The sequence below is a fragment of the Ciconia boyciana genome, chromosome 2 (genome assembly GCF_034638445.1).
Source record: "Ciconia boyciana chromosome 2, ASM3463844v1, whole genome shotgun sequence".
Classification (NCBI taxonomy): Eukaryota; Metazoa; Chordata; class Aves; order Ciconiiformes; family Ciconiidae; genus Ciconia; species Ciconia boyciana.
The window spans coordinates 38,497,282-38,507,386 of record NC_132935.1 but is presented as its reverse complement, the minus strand read 5'-3'; positions in this window follow the sequence as shown (position 1 = coordinate 38,507,386).

Here is a 10,105-nt window from a genome sequence, read left to right as displayed (position 1 = left end):
GAGGAGTGGCTGATACACCAGAGGGTTGTGCTGTCATCGCGAGGGACCTCAACAGGCTGGAGAAATGGGCTGACAGAAGCCCCAAGAAATTCAACAAGGGGAAGTGCAAAGTTCTTCACCTGGAGAGGAACACCCCCAGGCACCAGCACAGGCTGGGGGCTGACCAGCTGGAAAGCAGCTTGGCAGAGAAGGCCCTGGGGGTCCTGGTGGACACCAGGCTGGACATGACCCAGCCATGTGCCCTTGCTGCAACAAAAGCAAATGGTATCCTAGGCTGCATTAGAGGAGCATTGCCAGCAGGTCTGAGAGAGGTGATCCTGCCCCTTTATTCAGCACTGGTGAGGCCACACCTGGAGTGCTGTGTCAAGTTCTGGGCTCTCCAGTACAGGAGAGACATGGGCATAGCAGAGAGAGTCCAGCAAAAGGCCATGAAGATGATTAAGGTTCTAGAGCATCTGTCCTCTGAGGAAAGGCTGAGAGAGCTGGGACTGTTCAGCCTGGAGAAGAGAAGGCTCAGGGGGATCTCATCAATGTATATAAATACGGGATAGGAGGGAACGAAGAGGACAGAGCCAGACTTTTCAGTGGTGCCCAGTGAAAAGGGCACAAACTGCAACAGAGGAGGTTCCCTCTGAACATCAGGAAACACTTTTTCACTGTGAGGGTGACCAAGCACTGGCACAGGTTGCCCAGAGAGGTTGTCGGATCTCCCTCCTTGGAGATACTCAAAACACATCCGGACACGGTCCCGGGCAACCAGCTCTAGGGGGCCCTGAGTGAGTGGGTACGTTGGACCAGATGCCCTCCAGAGGTCCCTTCCCACCTCGACCATCCTGTGATTCTATCAATTAAGCATATGAATAACTCACTGAAGTAAATAAAACTTTATACATGTTATGTGCTTGCTGTATTGGAACATAAAAGTGCATCAGCTGGTCAGTGACAAAATATATTGCTCCCAGTGAAACCAAGATTAGGATTTTTATTTCTCTTTTAGGAAAAATGACACAAAATGTTATGAGCAAGCATGTTCCACTTTGACCTTTGTTAGAAATGCAGACAAGGTATAAAGAGTCCCATCCTTCCAATCTCAAATTTCCTATATCCTTCTCTCTGAGGACATGAAAGATCATAAGATGTCCTTATTTCTGTGGTGGAATCCAAACTGAGCATGCCCTGGAGCTGCTTGTTCTGGGAAATGTTTCTGTAAAAAAAGTATGTTAATATTCTGAAAGTTAATTTTGGACTTAGTTCGCTCTCCCTCATGGCTGTAGATTTTGCAGGTGTCTAGGGCTGTCTTAGTAATTTGATTTAAAGGCAGAAAAAGCTATGAGAAGTTTCAGAGAGAGTCTTTATTCATTAGGATTTGAAATAGGATTCTCATCTGGTGGCACAGAGCATTAAACAATCATCTGTGTACTCTCCAGCATGGCAGTAATTTGGCTGAGTACAAAAATTCCTTGTCTTCAAAAAAGCTTTTGGAAATACCTTTGTAAAGTCATTGATGGCTATATTTCTTACAGTTCCAGATTGGAAAGTTGAACTGAAACTTACTTCTAAGGACATAAAACACCTTAAGAGCCTCCCTTGCGTAAGCACTACCATGCATTTTGTATAGAGCTAGTTCTGCGTATATGGATTCTGTATGTGGGGTGTGTCATATAATGAATAAGACAAATATCCTGAGAAGATACTCACACTTCTAATTGTAAAACATTAAATTCAAGCCTAGCACTATCTGACCAACTTTTTCAGGGTTGGGTTTCAAACTTTTTATTCAGTCAGACTTTTTCCTGAGTATCTCTTGCCTTCCTCTTTTGTGGCTAGACAGCTATATAAAATGGAATCAACACAGTTGCTTCAGTGTAGTTGTTTTAATATGTAAAACATGTTGAAACAACTTTTTCCACTGAATTTAAATTTGGGGTTTTTTTTATGTTTTCAAGGGTAGCAAATACAAGGTTCTCAAAAACATAGGGCACAGCAAATAGTGCTTTAATTTCAATAAACTTGCAGAGAGCTGTACTGAAATGTCTTTATCTGAAAAATAAAGCTAGAATCCATTAAGTCTGCCGTTGTCAGCCTGGTTTCTTAAGGACATGGTGCTTATCCATTCTTGCTGTCTCTGCCTGCGTATACTGCCTAGTAACTTTTAAACCCGTCAAGCCAACTCTGGGTAAAACTGGCAGAGAGGACAGGCATGGCATGGTAATAAATTCTACTATTTTTTACAAAATTCAACAACTGGTTAGGAAAAAAGATTCCTAGCCTAGCGTCCTCATTTGAGGGAGGGGCTGAAGCGTGACCTGAACAGTTACCTGCTCATCTGGCGGGTGGGCATTAACCTGCCTCCGTCAGAAATCTGACAGCCTTCATTCAGCCACAGCCTGGCAGGCAGAAGGGAGAGCTGGAGCCGCGTGGAGGGCCTGCTCCAGATGTGGGGATGGGAACTCCAGCTATGACCCGCTAAGCTTTTAGTTACAGTCAGCAGGCAGTAAGGTACTGCAGGAGACAGGGCATCGTTATTTTTGCTGCTCGTGAATAATAATTCTGGTCAATACATAGTTTCCTCAGTTTTGTCCACATGTCAAACTTAGTCTGAAATAGGTGTATGGCAGCATAACTCTACGTGTTTGCATTTCTATCCTGGAAGTGGTTTAGGTGGGACAGGTACCTGGAAGAATTAGTTATGTAAAGCCCTAACCCTGCACGCAGTGCTTCAAGTTCTTGGACTTGTTCTGTTGCATGACAACTACTTGACAACACCTCTTGATTCTTGATTTTATTTGAGCAGGATCTCATGCATGCATGACTAACAAATTACGTGTTCAAAGCTAAGCTACTTCTCCTTCCCTGTGCTGGAGAAGCACTGGACTGGAGTTCTGTCCCTGCAGTGCCGCCTTCTCACTGACCACACACAATTAACATCCCGTGCTACTGCGGTTTCACTGGTTATACCGTATCACTTCTTCCGTGATTAGATTAACACTTTTGCTCATACTGACTGCTGATACCAACAGAACTGTGCAAGCCTAAACAAAACCAGAGCTAAGACAGAAAACCACTAACATGATTAAAATGAGAAAGATAGCAGGATGGCTGTTACAAAAGTTCCTAAAATTATTTCTGCAAATACAACTAAAATCAAGTTAAAATATGTCCAATACCAGACAAGGCCTGAAGCCCAATATGGATAATTATTATTAGTACAAAACTGTTGTCATCATTAATATTATTGGCAGATGCCAAAAAGTGAAATAGCCTTTCTGCATCTCCCAGCATTAAAATCTGTTAGAACCTGGAAGTAAAAGTTATTAGAAAACTCTCTGTTTGTTAGGACAAACATTTTATCTTTATAGTGTTCATACTGTCTTTTTATAAACATTGTATCTTACCTCCAGCAGAGACTACAATGTTGATTTGGGAAGTGCAAGATTCTGTCTCCAAAGATGAGCGGTAAGAAGTAATTCAAAACACACTTTTACAATTTTTACCATAGAGAAAATAACTTTCCAAATACTGTAATGAAGTTTGACAGATGAACCAAGAAGAGAAAGTAAAAATTATTATATGCTGGTATTACTCAGAAACAGTCAGAAGATGTACTGGTATCTCAGCATTATTTTGTCAAACACTGTATAGAGAGCAAACCTGAGTATTCACACAGTCATTCTTCTTTGTTCTTAAATAGCTGTAAGATGTTATTTACACATTATTTGTCCCTGACTGATGTTTTACATAAATATTTGTGTTAAACCATTTTTGCCACTTTTGGAATTTTACCTAGTTGTCATAAGAAGAATTTTTAAAGTGGAAAAGGAAGATGTTCTGCAAAAACTTGTCATAATGAGGAGCTAGTCTGGAGTTTGTCTGGAGTCATATAGGAGCTAGTCTGGAGTCATACAGAATACATACATCTTGTTTAAGTTGGAAGAATATCTGCCATTTTAGTACCTCTAGGTTTCTCCAGTTATCTCTCTAGCTTTGTGGAACTCAGACAGAAAATGCCTCCCTTAGAAACAGATTAAAAATATAAGCTTAATTCTAATTTAGATGATACAGTAAGTGAATGCAACTTGTCTTCAGCTGGATAAGAAAGTTCAGATGGTTATAATTACTAAAGACTCCATGCCATTAGATGCAGGCACATAAATTAATTTCCTTTTATAATAAAGTAATGCCACTGCAGTTATACACAAGCCCTAAGGTAATCAGGTCTAAAACGAACAGAAATTCACACAGGAAATGATGGACAAATTTCATAGGAGTTGAATGCATGTTTCAATTGAAGAGTTCCTAAACCAATATATTTATAATCCCCTCAAAGGGTTTAGGCATTTCCTCTCTGTGATGATCTAAACACACAAACTATGCAAAACAGAGTAAACGTTCTTTGCTAACAACATTATTGTTATTTAAGGTGGTAATGTCTGACAAACTGGAGATGTAGTGATGACCTTGCTAAAATGGTGCATAAAAATGGTAATACTTACATATCCTTTTTCATCTGTATTTTTAAAAGGCTAATGATCAATCTTATTACTTCATAGAGGAAAACAGTACCTCTGGCAAAAATGCCTTGCTAAAGTTTATGCACTCCTGGTTTGTGAAAAGTCAGGAAGAAAACCCAATTCTCCTGAGATGCAGTCCTCTGACCTATCCACTGGACCATGCTACTTCCCAGAATACTGTAGTTTTCAGAAAGCCCTGTATGAAGCAATTTTTCATAATTAAAAACAAACCAAACGTCACAGCAAATATTTCATATGTTAGAAGTTTCATGTGAGGGTCAAAATTAACTTTCCTAAATTACATGTTTCCTTGTGGATATTATTCCTAGGCTCTGAAAAGTAAAACTACAGCTCATAAAAAATACACCCTGAGGAACAAGATACTTCATTAATTCCTTAAAGGTTTAGCATAATTGTTTTTAACTCCAGAAAAATCCTTCAACTAACTGGAGACTCTCTGATGTCAGTTCTTCAAGACTTGACACAAGAAAAAAATTCTACGTGCATGCAATTAATCTTATGTATTATCACCCCATATTTTAATCATTTTCACCTCTTGGGGACTTGCACCCTTAAAATGGTGCTAGCTCAACTCTATAGTATTTAAATTTTGTCTGGTTTTGTACTTTTGAAAGTATTTCTTTTTGTCAATTTATCTTAACCTAGTTTATAGTATGATATAGAAATTTTTTATATTGGGATTTCAATAAATACTTTAAATACTGTGTATAAAAGTATTATGTTAATTATATGTTAGTAGCATAATGAGAGTCCAATTCTGATCTGGACTTTGTGGAGCACAGTAATAAAAATAGATAAAATAAATAGTATGTTTATCAAAGAGAAAGTAATATACCATGCTTATTTTAAAACACTGACCTAAAATTAAAAAATCTCAAAAATTTAGCAAAGGGGAGAAAATAAGATAATTAATGTTTAATCATATTTAGTATATTTTTAACCTTATAAACAAAATAGTAACATGTCAGCAATTAGTACTACGTCTTGGATTCTTGCATTTTTAATAATCAACATTAAATAATAAACTGGCTTTACAGTTCATAATAAATGGAGTACTACTATAGGAACACTGTATGCCTTGGGGCAATGTACTACGCTGTGCAGGAGTGATCCACTACCCAAGTTCATGGCAACCTCATACCTTCTAAAGCTACTATATTTGCAGGAATAGCCTGCCGCACTGCAGTTTCATGAAACAGTAGACAGGTTAAGGTAAAAACAAAATATCCAAAACCAGACGCAGTTGAAGCTTTATAAAGGCACAAGTAATAGAAATGCAAGAAAGTTATGCTTCATTTACTAAATAGCAAGTTTAAAAGAGCTTATTCTATTTAATCTGAGCTCATGTGCACAAACTGCCACTGAAGGCAAGGAAAACAAGAGAGTCCCTTGTAAAATAGGGTCTGAACAGAGACATTGTGGGGTAAGGGGAGTTTTCCAGGGAATATCAAAGATAGACGGTGAACAGAGCTGTTGTAGCCAGCTCACAGCTGCCTGTTATTCCAGTACTAGAATCAAAGATAATTTATGAGAAGCTCAAGGAATATTTCTTCTGGCCTGGTGTGAATGTGAGGTAAGGGACGACTGAAGAACTTGTGACGCTGCTCAAAAGCAAAAGATTAAGGTTAGCTTAATTTTTATTAGCTTTTTCTAAAGCAAAAATATTTCTTGACTTCAGTGAGGTTGTTCATACAAAGATTGCAAGAGTAAAGGTTACAGACTTTGTAACAAAATCCAGATACTGGTGGCTAACAGTGGCAGAGAGAGTTTTTGGGACCAAAACATTTTCTAAAATTTGGCTTTCTTCAGTGTATTGAGATTATTGCTTAAATCTCCCAATTAGGGCTAGTCAATCAGAAAGGCTCAGTCTCCAGTAGACATCTAATGTAAGAGACCTAGGGAAACACTTAACATCTAGTAACTCCCATTTTCCCTCTGAGTAAGTGCTGAGTTTTTGAAAATCTGGGTGCTTAGTGGTACAAATGGGGGCTGCTGGATGCAGAATTATTTAGAAAAAAAATGGCCCTAATGGCCTGATCACCTAATTTAGCTTTTTACAGTGGTGTTAAACACTATCCACAAACATCGCTAGAGCAAATGCAACCAGAGTGAAGATGTTACACTTTACAGATTAGTTAAGAATATATCTACTGAGTAGGTAATCTAATTGTTTATGTGGGACTTAAAAAAAACCCTCACTACCTTAAGTGTCTTGGCTACATATAAATCTGAGAAATAGAAGTATTTCTGCTTTATATGACCAGATAGCCCAGATATACCATATACATATACATTTGAAATGTTTATATTGCCATTAGTTACTTTTAAAATAATCCAGGAATACAACTTTGCAAGTTTCTGAAGTGCTTATTTTCAGTTATATATATATATGTGGCAGTCAGATACAGTGCAGGCATATGCAAGATAAACGAGTAATTGTGCATGCATGAGTCCTATATCTGCACCTCATCACTCATGCACTAGGCCTGAAACCATCTCCTTCTCCAGTGTACAGCCTTTAGAGAGCAAAACGTTCTTCCCTAGTCAGTGCAATTCAATGTTTGTCCCCCAATGTGTTTATTTTCAAAAGTTTGTCCTATAGTTGAGTTATTATTCTCTGTGCAGTATTCTGGATATTCAGAATATGAAACAATGGCTAGACATTGTACTGAATTATAAGGACAACCCAAGCTTGAATTTTGTTATAGACAGCACAATATTTTGCATTTGACTTTACTGTCCAAAAGCCTGGCAATACATTATAAAGTATAGTCAGTATCATTGGGGTAAACTCCTCTCTGAAATGGGCACGTCAATCAGATGAAACCTCGAAGAGTTAAAGATAACTAAATATCTCGAAGTTTTAAGCTGGTAACTTGGCTCTTCTGGGTAGTGACATACCGTGCTGATGGTGAGGAACTCCAAAAGGATCTTGCAAAAATGTGGCAGAGGAGCTTCGATGTAGATAAATGTGTCTTGGGAAAATCTGAACCACGCCTACACAATACTTTCCAGAGTTGTACCTACCAATTTGGCTGTCCCAGTAATCACAGAATAAATCTGAAAGCCTGTGCACAAGAAAGGCAAACTGGTACTCTGATCAGGAATTGCAGCTTAGTCTTTGGTATTTGAGTGTTACAAATATGCATGTATTTCTTTGGATTTAGTTGAGATTAGAATGTATAAATTGTTTAAAAATGTAATTTGCATACATGAGAAAGGTGAGCATAGAGGGCAACTTGAAAAAAAAGAAAAAAGAACAACAGGACAGGGAAGAAGTTCAAACACAATTCAGCATTTTCAGCATTCCGTAATTTTAATATCTGTTGGCAAATACTGTTAGATGAATAAATTAACTGTGGTCATTGAATTAGATTTTTATTTATTAAAATGTCAAAGGCACTCAGAACTTTTCTATGCATGCTTGTCTCAAAAATCTAAAGATAACCTATTTGGATGTGCTTTAGTAAGTACTGAATTACTTCAGCTGTCAAAATAATTACCCGCTATGTGGCACTCACATAAACTGATTTCTAAACAAAAAGTGGGTGCAAACGTGGAAGAACAAATTCACGTATTTGTTGATATACAACATGTATTGTTCTCAAGAATACCTTTATTCCTAATATTTTTAAAGTCTCAAAACTATTTGGTATAATTAAGGCATGCTTTCTTATGCCTTAATGATTCTCCATCATTTAGGATACACTTGTGTGCATGTGTGTACATATTGGATGACTCCTTTGTGGTAATCATCTTCAATGCATGAAATTCTGATATCTGTTAAGGCAGAATTTGGAATAATGCTAGCATTACAAATGATTGATCAAAGGCAAGGGCATTGCTATTTTGGTTCCTGAACACTGCAGCAAAGATCCTATACAGGCCACAGGTATAGCCACATTACATGTATGATTTTAAATTGAGTTATAACACTATATGCTCAGCAAGTAACACCACACATAACTCCAGGGACAATTGTTCACATCAGCATTCAAGCATCAGCATTCATATTCCTATTGTTTATAAAAAAACTTGGTATTTTAAAGCCAACTGTGACTAAAAACATCCAGTCTGAACCTACCTGTATGAAATTTCAGCTCATTGCTATCACAAATGAGGACAGTTTAAATACGCTAAATACGCTACGAGATTAAATACGCTATGAGATTAAACTATTATTTTATATTTCAGGTAGATACAAGATGTCAAAAACTTTTGGATCATGTTATGCAAAGAGAATTCTACAAAGTGGCAACATAGGTTGTATTTCCTAATGGGTATTTATCTCACAAAAGCAGCGTACTTCTTTGTGTAAACATGTACTGAGTGGGACAATGGCTGTGTGCTAAAATATAAAGTCTCACAAACACCTGTGGAAGAAGATAAGTAGGAAAAGTTACTGGCCAGATACACTTGCTGTGTCTTTCCTGAACTTAAAAAGTACCGCTGTGGGCTTATGTACTGTGCTTGCTTGCACAGAAGTCTATCGCTGCCTTTTCCAAGAAAATTAATAGCTTTGAATATTAAAATACCACAGCTTTCTTCTTCTGCCTCCCCCCCACTACTGCCACGCTAGAAGAAGCATAAAATTGTTCTCCTATCAAACTGCACATCTGATAATTATCTCAACTTTACTAGCTACGAGTAAATACATTTTTCCTATACTGTTGGATGCTGCTGCTTTAAAAATCTTGATGAATTTCTGCTTCAGGGTATCTGCATTTCCCTGCTGAATGATAAGTTTCCATTGTATAACTTGCATCTTAGCTTCTAATACATTGGAATCCATTTGGATGAAAAGCCCCAAATGAGTAATAGCTATTAAAATTTCCAGACCAAAACAAAAACAAAACCCACATCAAGGCAGAGTTAAGGTTGAAAAGGAGTATCAGTTACTTAAGTTTAAGGCGTAATGGCATATTGTATAAAGCATGTTATAAATTATCTCAAAAGTAAACATTCCAAAACCCCCAGGAAAGTCAGGATTAAGTATAAAAACTTAAAAGAAATCCAAACATCTTGAATTATTGAAATGCAGTATGAAAGCCTCCAAAACAAACTTAGATCAGCCCTGCAGCAGCACCATGTTGTAAGCTAGCAATTATGATTAATGCATTTTAGTATCTGTGGCCCTAAATTAGCCTAATGCGTATTTCAGAGATAATAATTTTTCATTTTGTTCCTTTGCATGCAACAAGTGACTATGACAAGCAATAGAAGGTGAGCAGGAGAAAAATAATGGTATATAACCGTATTATTAGTTTCACTGTGGAATTGGTCGTTACTTGACTGCTTAGAAATATAAAATGTCCATCATAAGTGTGAAGCTACAAGCAAAATATTGTTGTATCATGCATAAATGTTTCATCACTGTGAGAAGAAACCATTTCTGGCTGGACCAGTAAAAATAAATCAGGAAAGGCTCCATTACATTTAATAACTTGTTAAAAGATAAGCAAATGGGATTTCAATTCTTAAACACAGAAATGAAAATCTGAGAAACAAACTTCTTACGCAGCGTAGGTTTCCTACCTAATCTAACTGAGTGGACAGAACTTTTCTACGGAACA